Source organism: Salmo salar, chromosome ssa11 (assembly GCF_905237065.1).
Source record: "Salmo salar chromosome ssa11, Ssal_v3.1, whole genome shotgun sequence".
NCBI lineage: Eukaryota > Metazoa > Chordata > Actinopteri > Salmoniformes > Salmonidae > Salmo > Salmo salar.
In genome coordinates this window covers 13,127,025-13,136,888 of record NC_059452.1, presented here as the reverse complement: position 1 = coordinate 13,136,888, position 9,864 = coordinate 13,127,025, and positions in this window count along the sequence as shown.

Below are 9,864 nucleotides of genomic sequence, written 5' to 3'. Positions count from 1 at the left end.
GAGAAACCGCTCAAAGACTAATATGGCTTAACGAAGAGCACGGCATGACAGGCTCCGGTGATTTATGCCAGGTGTGTCTGTATGTGTGTGTGTTTGTGTGTGTGTGTGTGGTTTGCGTGTGTGGGTTTGTGTGTGTGGGCATGTGCATGTGTGTGTGTCGGGGTGCTCGGTGACAACGTCCGTGTGAGGACACCCCCCTGCAAAGGGTCAGGGTATTGCTGTGTGTACAGTATGTCGTGTGTGTGTGTGTGTGTGTGTGTGTGTGTGTGTGTCCTGTGTGTGTGAGCTTTCACTCCCTGCGTCTGCAGGGTATTCACAGGTCTGACAGGACGTTGATTATACGGCACGCGGGAAGCTGAGGCTTGTCTGCCCGTCAGGTGTGAGCGCCCGCTCCGATGGAATGATGAGACAATCAGAGGGAGAGAGAGGGATCTGTGTGTGAATGGGTATTCATAGGGCAGAACAGGTTCACTCAGCTAATCATCTTTTCCTTTATGTCTGTCCGTCCGTCTGTCCGTCTTTCTCACGCTGGTGAAGGGTATCTGTCGGTATTCAGACGGAGGCACTCTCCCTCCCTCCCTCTCCCTCCCTCTCTCTCTCTATCTCTCTCCTCCTCTTTCTTGTGTGAGGCTCCAGATTAATGATTGCCTGGGCTGGAAGTACAGTGCATGTTTCTCAAGGACCTCTGATGGGCAGCGATAACAAAAATGATGTGCGTCCTGGAGGAAGTGTTTCCCCTTCCCCTCCCTGACCCATTATGCTGGTCACTGTGCCCACGGAGGTGCCACGGCTTCACACGAAGCAGCGCGGTTAACACATATCATGTACTGTATGGTATGATACATAAATACTGACCGGAACACATTAAGTGGTATCATGCGTGTGTGTGTGTGTGTGTGTGTGTGTGTGTGTGTGTGTGTGTGTGTGCGTGCGTGTGGATGTGTAGTTGTGAATGTGTCTACGAGACTCGATGCGAGGGTGAACTCCACAGTCCAGTGTGCTAGTGAGTAGGGGCACAACCTGGTTATGCAAAATGGGAACCAATACGTGTAAGGTATAGCATAAGCATAACAAACAGCACACACTGTAAACATGCCACCGAATATTCCCAGTTCTCAAGCATCCTATTTGCATGGAGTTGGCGCATGACAGCTATACGGCTCATGCCTGTGGGAGTCTGTGTGGCTGTGTTTCTGAATGTACATGAAAGTAAGAGATAACAACAGAGAGAGAGAGCATGTGCGAGAGAGAGAGAGAGAGAGAGAGAGAGAGAGAGAGAGAGAGAGAGAGGGATGGGGCTGCTCAACAGAAGGAGGCTGGATCCTCTCCTCAGGGAGGCAAAACAGGTCAGTGTGCGGAAGGAAAGGAATGGAGAGAGGGGATGGAGAGAGGGGATGGTGAGAGGGGATGGAGAGAGGGGAGTGAGTGGACGGAGAGGGGAGGGAGAGGGAAGGGAGAGAGAGAGAGAGGGGGGAGAGAGAGGCCTCAGCATCAGGGCCCAGCGCCACTCCAAATCTGTGGAGAATAGATCTGGCAGAGGCCTGCTCCTAGAGAGGCGGTGTGGGACCAGCCAGCCAAATGTGTTGCCTCTCCTCTGATACACACAGGTCAAACGTCCCATTGTGGCTGTTTCACAGAGGGCAAAGATCTCCTTAAACGCTGCCTACCAGTCAGACAGCAGGAGCCACCGTACAATGGCTTGGTGGGTACTGTACTGACCCCCCTCTCTCCTCTACCCCTCGTTCGCTCTGCCATTCAGCCACACTATTATCCTCTGTGTGAGAATAGTCTCTTTTCTAGGGCAAACAAACCCCCTCACCCTGAGCCTCGTAGACTGCTTGGTCGGGTTGATTGCCTTTGTGATCCAACCACAAATCACACACAGGAAGATGGAAATAAACATTTTAGTTATTAGCATTTTTTCAATTATGCATAACACAGAGATACGCACATTAAAAGATGAAACTAAAATGCTCATTACGTTTTGAAGAGAATGCCATCTCAACAGAGCAGGCGAGTAGCAAGGTTCTAATGGACCCCTAATAAAACTGCATTTGAAATCAAGAGGCTGGGCTACCTGTGTTCACGGAATCATTCTGTATCTCGCCCGATCACCCTTCAAAAGCCAAACGAACGTAATTGATTTTTAATTAATCCCCTTGATATTTGGATCAGCACATCTTAGCAACAGGTGTTCTGTTTTGACGCGTTGCATTATTAAAATGGGATTACAAGCGCTGGTGATGGAGTTGGGTGCCTTTGCCTGTGCCTTTGTGGGGAAAAGAGAGATGGTAATGGTAAACGAGTGGGGAGAGACGCTCTTTCTCCCCCACAGCATGGCGCAGAGGAAATGGAAGACGCTGGCATATCTATGGACGAATCGGAAACAAGCAAAGGAACTACACACAGTCAACAGTGCTGCAATGGTTATTCTTTTACTATGATGTGCGTACACATAGCGGTATGTGTGGAGGGCATAATGAAGGATAAAGAGGGAACCCTAGCTACAGATGGAGTGATCAGGAGAAGAGAGAGCGAGAGAGAGAGAGAGAGAGAGAGATTGAGGTAGTGAGTGAGAGCTTCGACGGGCGCGTCTCATCTCTTCTCTGACAGCTCCATCAATAGCCCCAGGACCCCCCCCATCCCACCACCCCTCTCCTCTGTGATTGACAGCTAGCAGGTGGTAGCTGAATTGAGTTGTCAGGCCGGCTGTTGATCAGCTGTGCGTCGCTGTAACGACGGCGGAAGCTGCCAAAGGTGCTCTCTTGTTTTACAGACAGGGGAAACAGGGAGGATGCGGCACTGTGAGGTTGTGGAGCAGGACACCCACTGTGCTCGCTGGCCCCTCCATGGGGGGGGTGTTCTGATGCCCAATTGCCTCTCAGATCCACCAGAGAGGGGCACCTACTGTACCCCACTCCCTCTGTTCCCCTCGGAGGATAAAAGAGAAGAGCCTCTGTCCTCTCCTTGGTTGTGCTACTTGCAGAATCAAAGGGAACGTCGGTATGGTTGAACACGGGATAAGGGGAGAGGGTGACAGAGTGAAACAGAGGGACAATTACAGTAGAAGACATGAGAGGAGGCACAGCAGGGGTTGCATGGTGGATTGAAATACCTGGGCCTTGCGTCACGCTGAGATTAAGATGAAGGAAAGCAAAGTGGTTGTCATGGACCCTTTTGACTTGACGTTACTGAAGACTGTGGTTTTAATAGGGCCTTGTGAACTGTAGCACGAGTAACATGATTATCTGCCACCCCACCCTCTTTCGGGTACTGATGGTGACTGCGATGAAAATATTAAAAGAGAAGGAAAACAATTGAGACGTTTTATCTTTCGCCATCACAGAGAATCGCTTTTTTTTTTTTTTTTGATAGCTTAAATGAAGAGCAGACTTTTTGTAATGACAGTAATTGGGACCACAGACTCACATTCCATGTCTGCCTCTATCAGATGTGCTAACTTCTCTTTAAATGAGTGCATAATTACATATTAATTATCGGTACTTAAGAAAGTGTTAGAGTTACATCTGTTTTAATTACTCCCCCTAATCATATGATAGTGGATCTGCTTAGCTTTGTATGCAAATGGAACAGAATTCCTATCCTCTCTCGTGAGACTCAACTCTCTATCAGACGCTTGACAATGTTATACCACCTCCTGTGAATATACTGAACGTATGTATAGTTGATGTACACTGGGTGCGTTTGAGATAGATGTGCATTTTTTAGATCAAATATGGGCAGATTTTGATCTTAAAATTAACCTATAATACAATTGTATAATTGTAGTATTTTAGGCTATTATAAGGCCTATTTTCAAGCCAATATAAGCACATTGCAGCCTCTGGGTAGAAAGTAATAATTTCCACAATGTGGTTCTACTTTATGGCCTAGTTACCTTGTTATGTGACATACTGTATTTCCCCTCTCCCCAACCCTCTGAACCACCATGCGGTAGAGTTGAAGAGAGTGTAGAAAATACCCTCCTTTTTGCCATAATTAAACAAGTTCACCCCCCCCCCCCCCCTTATTTCACGTCCGTTAGCAGACTCTACTTCTCTCCAAAGGAATGGTCATTATCACAGACAGAAATAGGAACATAAATTCGCTGTTAATGAAAATGTCAATTAGTGGCCTGCTCTGTCACGGGGGGCTGGTATGGCCACGACAAATTCACAGCCTCTTCGTCTGGGTCTCTGCACACCATCGACAGTGCCCTCCATTAGACGAGAGGAGATACGCACGCAAGCACACACTCCAATACTCACGTTCATGCACACGCGCATACACACACATACACACACACACACACACACGTACACACATACACACACGCACACACACTCCCACCCACAAGGAGCACAAACACAAACTTAGAATCTATCTGTACCACTCAGTCCCAGTAGAGTTAGGGCTAGGTCCAGGGCTGGGGCTACTGCTGTAAGTGCAGTGTAATACTGACATTTGCTGAAATAATCACACAGTAATGAAAATACTGTAATGTTCTATATAGTGTTGCCTTATCAGCTTTAGTAGATGCTAGCCCATCATGCCACTGCACACATAAATATGTATTTCATTATAAAAGGGTTAAATAACCTTTCAATTGCTATATGCAAAGGCAAAACTGAGGTGAAAATATGTGTATGAATAGGAACAAGCTCATTATTCATGCTGTTTCCTCCTTAAGCTGTTTGTATCTTCGCTATCTCTATTTGACGAGTTGTTTTGATATTTCTATTCACATATTTGGATCATTAATCAAATGGAGGGATGTAGAGAGGGGAGGGGGAGGAGGAAAATGCGACCTATAGCATATCTTCTCCAGGGCTCAGATCAATCTAACAGTACTCTCCACAAACGACATCAGACCGTCGGCGCAATTCGCCCCAAAAATGATTACCATTACCGGTCTCTCTCGCTAGCTTCTCGACAGACGACAGGAGGAATAAATGCTACCTCCTCATCACACACGCACACACAATCTCCCCCCTCAACACACACACACACACACAAAGATGCAGCTAAAATGACAGAAATAAAAAAGACAGATTCCCACCTAAACGTCAATAAGAGGATGTATTAAAAGCGCATTTGAAATTCTTAGCAGCGTTCCGCCTCATTTCTGAATGTCTGGGTCTTAAAAGCACAAGGACATTAATCAATTTTGTTGCTTGCACAGAGACCTCAATAAAATAAATAGATGAGCACTGGTCACCCTGGACCCATTTTTTAAACTTCCTTGCTGCGCTGTATCCATAATTATGATTTTGATTGTTCATGACCACATCCTCCAAGATCAAATGTGAAACTGCATCACCACAACAGGCGATGAAGAGATTTATCTGTCTGAAGCTACAGCAAAGGTTGTGAATGAGAATCAGATACCTTTCCTTGACTGTATTAAAACACTGGAGCCAGGACAATAACCAAACCAGTGTTAAAATTCAACCCTCAGCAAAGGTCCTCAATATTAATTTACTGTATGTACAAACTAGTGAATTAGACTCTCTCTCTCTGTCCTTGGATTTGTTTCACACATATTACCAAGTCTACAGAATGTCCTACACTGTCTGTAGTGTCTAGTCTTCCAGTGCTAAACTACCAGTGATATATTTTGGACTTGCTATCACATACGGAAAGAGGATGGAGTGAGTATGCAATAGTAGAAGCAATACTCTTTACTTCAGTCCCATTTCACGTGAGTCCTGTTATCCTATGTTTTTAAACTAGACAAACACACACAAACAGGAACTCTTAGCTCACTCTTCAAAAGAGAACGCCTGGCTTTGATGGTTGTCATTTTATTAAGCTTAGTTCTGCTGCAAGGGAATAAACCTTGAGTATTAATGGTGTATAATTATATATCGCAAACTGTTTTCCCTTGTGCAGTATACAGAATGGATGCCAGCAAAGTCACAAACTGCAGCATTCTAGCCCATTACATCTGCAATGAGTGGAGATGGCGGAACATCTGGCGTCTAATCTGTGATAGAAAACAGCATTCTGTACTTTAATGGATATCTGGAGGCAAAACACATCTGATATTTTATCTCCAAACATTAACTGTTTTCAGCCCACTCACAACGTTTGAGACTGAGGCAAAGTGGGAAAGAAACAAAGGGAGGAAGAAAAAAAAACGTATATTTTAGCTGACTGTAATTGTGTAATTGATTTTGGATTGTGTATGCTGTTCATTTTTGAGTGGTAACAATAACAGTACTATACAGGGGAATAAGAGTCGGTGTGAGAATAAGAAATATTACAGGGCACAGTGGAGGTGTTTTGTTGTTATGGTTGCGTCATGAGGAATCCATTTTATTTTCCACTGATCCTTCCAGTCTCTTTGTCTTTTTACCTAGGTATTAGGCCCATTTTTACCGAGTGGCGTGTGTTCATGGCTGCCAAGAGAAGACAGGCTTCCCCAAATTTTGGACCAATAAAAATAATAAAATAATGTCTCTTTTGTCGCTCTGTGTTTTCATACTTTTCTGTCTATTTGCAAGTGGCTGAATCTCACGGGAGAAATCACCCGAGCAAGGGAAACAGCTCCCCTCTCTAAGTATGTGTAGCCCATGTATCTGATTGATGCCAGCAAGCATTTGGCCTCCCTTGCAAAAAAAGGATAAAATAATTAGCCAATCAGTGTTGAGCTGAGCTCAACTATGGATTGTCCTGGCGCAGTAAAACGCCCCCCAAGGGAGGCCAGTTTGGATTTGGCTTCACATCAATCAAATCACATCCTAAGCAAAACGTCATAATTTTCTGGTCTGCTTGTGTTGATGTCCTGCAGTAGCTAGTTTTCTAAATTGGCCCTTTCCTAAGACGTGGAGGGAGATGGAGATTTGGTCTCGTGGCTTTGACTTAATTCGTGGTACAGGCAAATGATTAAGACAGCGATTCTCATCTAACTATAAATTCATATATTGTGCCACTGGCCTAAGACGATTGAAGTTCAATATGTAGCCTAGATGTAGCCTAGTAGGCTCATGTTAACTAGCTAACTAACTTAGCTGGTTCATTGTTGCCTATGCGAGGAAGTTGGGCTAGCAAGCATTTTAGCTAGGTAGCCTATTACAACAAAAGCTAAAAGTGTACTGTATGACAGAGGATGGAGGATGGCATTGGCGTTCAACTAGTCAACGAATATGGTGAGTCCCCCAAAAAGGTTTACTTGCGCACTCACGTAAAACACACACACACACACACACACACACACACACACACACACACACACACACACACACACACACACACACACACACACACACACAGAGGAACAGAGGAGCAGAAATCAGTAGCATTGATATTTAGCAACGTTGTTTTTGGTATCTTTACATTTATTTTCAGTGTGTTAAACTAAATATATATATCCTTGTTGGTTTGATGATGTTTAAATGTTTAAGTGTAAACGGTGCTGGAATTGCCCAGGCAGTGATTATGTTGTCTTTGTGCTGACTTGTGGTAACTCCATGGTTCTAAATCAGTAGTTGTTTAGTAAACTGTCGAAAATATGAACTTATTTGACCGTGCTGCAGGTCATATACATGTAACTTTGCTTTATGGACTTCACCGGACATTCTGATTGTGCTCACATTTTCAGACAGGTGTAGACAATTAAAATACGCATTGTGATCAGATCTTCCTGACCGCCTCCGGAGGTAGTCAGGCAAGCATGGTGTCTGGATATCTTACAAGTGTAGACAGATCTGGACAATGAAACTATTTAAATAATCACTATCCCGCCAACTAAAATCATTGACAGGTAGCATCATTGACTTAAGGCATCAATATGTCTTAAAATAGATTAATAAATATTATTTTGAAAGAATAGCTGTTAAATAATTTGCATACAAGGAGGGACCACATTGCGGACAGAGTGGACAGATATGAGACATACACTGTGTAGACATATTTCTGAAAATGTGGACAAAATCAGAATGTGGACAAGATCAGGACAAAGGACGCATGTTAGCGCCAGGTATAAATTAGGCTATTGTCTGACGTCTAAACTATATCTTCACCCTTCTCAAATTTTTACTCCTGAACTTATTTAGGCTTGCCATGACAATAAGATTTTAGCTTTTCATTTTTTATTCATTTGTAAAAAATTCTAAAAACATAATTCCACGTTCACATGTTGATGTCCTGCTTCACGTTGATGTCCTGCTATGTAAAGGTTTAACTTTACCTGACAGTGCTAAATAATAACACAAAGTAGACAGACAACATCTGTGACTCATCACTTTGGGTACTGAGACATTGACATCCATCTTGTAAGCTTCTTTTAAACAGTTCAGGGTTCAAGTTTATTCTGTAAAGTGAACGGCTCTTGTAAAACCATTGTAAAAAGAATATGTTTTTCTTTAGTGCAAGGGTAGTTGAAGTGCTGCAAGCTAAAAAGGCAGTTATAGTTTTAGGGCCTTGATAGAACCTGGCCTGTGAGGAACAACAGATCAAACAAGGTCAAATAGTAAAATGCACCTTGAAAAGTATATCGACAGAGGTGTCATGCAAGTGCCCTCTTAGATTTGTCCTGTTTAAAAAAAGATGTATATACAGTTGAATTCAGAAGTTTACATACACTTAAGTTGGAGTCATTAAAACGTGGTTTTCAACCACTCCACAAATTTCTTGTTAATTAACAATTCTTGTTAATTAACATCTACTTTGTGCATGACACAAGTAATTTTTCCAACAATTGTTTACAGACAGATTACTTCACTTATAATTCACTGTATCGCAATTCCAGTGGGTTGACTGTGCCTTTAAACAGCTTGGAAAATTCCAGAAAATGATGTCATGGCTTTAAAAGCTTCTGATCGGCTAATTGACATCATTTGAGTCAATTGGAGGTGTACCTGTGGATGTATTTGAAGGCCTACCTTCAAACTCAGTGCCTCTTTGCTTGACATGGGAAAATCAAAAGAAATCAGCTTAGACCTCAGAAAAAAATTGTAGTCCTCCACAAGTCTGGTTCATCCTTGAGAGCAATTTACAAACGCCTGAAGGTACCACATTCATCTGTACAAACAATAGTACGCAAGTATAAACACCATGGGACCACGCAGCCGTCACACTGCTCAGGAAGGAGACGCGTTCTGTCTCCTAGAGATGAGCGTACTTTGGTGCGAAAAGTGCAAATCAATCCCAGAACAACAGCAAAGGACCTTGTGAAGATGCTGCAGGAAACAGGTACAAAAGTATCTATATCCACAGTAAAACGAGTCCTATATCAACACAACCTGAAAGGCCGCTCAGCAAGGAAGAAGCCACTGCTCCAAAACCACCATAAAAAGCCAGACTACGGTTTGCAACTGCACATGGGGACAAAGATCATACTTTTTGGAGAAATGTCCTCTGGTCTGATGAAACAGAAATAGAACTGTTTGGCCATAACGCCCATCGTTATGTTTGGAGGAAAAAGGGGAGGCTTGCAAGCCAAAGAACACCATCCCAACCGTGAAGCAGGGGGGTGGCAGCATCATGCTGTGGGGGTGCTTTGCTGCAGGAGGGACTGGTGCACTTCACAAAATAGATGGCATCATAAGGAAGGAACATTTTGTGGATATATTGAAGCAACATCTCAAGACATCAGTCAGGAAGTTATTAAAGCTTGGTCACAAATGGGTCTTTCAAATGGACAATGACCCATGGGAATGTGATGAAAGAAATAAAATCTGAAATAAATCATTCTCTCTGTCACGTCCTGACCAGTAACGGGGCTGTTTGTTATTGTAGTTTGGTCAGGGAATGGCAGGGGGTGTTTGTTTAAGGTGTTTCGGGGTTGTTATGTTCTATGTTAGTGTATTTCTATGTTATTTCTAGTTGGTCTATTTCTATGTTGTGTTTATTGGGTTGACC